A 342-nucleotide genomic window follows, 5' to 3' on the forward strand; every position below is an offset into this window, starting at 1 on the left:
AGTAGCAATATATATTTCCCTACCGGCTTTGTCATCTTTTTTTTGGATTCACAGTCCTAAACATCTACTAATAAAAGTCAACCTGTTATAGCCAGTGTGCTTATTCCTTTGTTACACTTTAGTTTGGAGGTTTGGGTTTGGGACTATCAGGGGTTGGTGGAGGTCCCAATATGCAAAGCCTACCAGGGATTGGGGCCCAAGACAGGGACTAGGCTTTGGCCCAAAAACAGGTGGCAGCCAAGAGAGAGAGGATAGCTTAGCTCGGACAGAAGCCAGGCAGAGAGAGCCAAAGAAGGCTCAGTAGAGCAGGGCGGACACAGGGGCAGTGGCTCAGACAAATAG

Source organism: Gavialis gangeticus, unplaced genomic scaffold (assembly GCF_001723915.1).
Source record: "Gavialis gangeticus isolate Ggan-Ray unplaced genomic scaffold, GavGan_comp1, whole genome shotgun sequence".
Classification (NCBI taxonomy): Eukaryota; Metazoa; Chordata; order Crocodylia; family Gavialidae; genus Gavialis; species Gavialis gangeticus.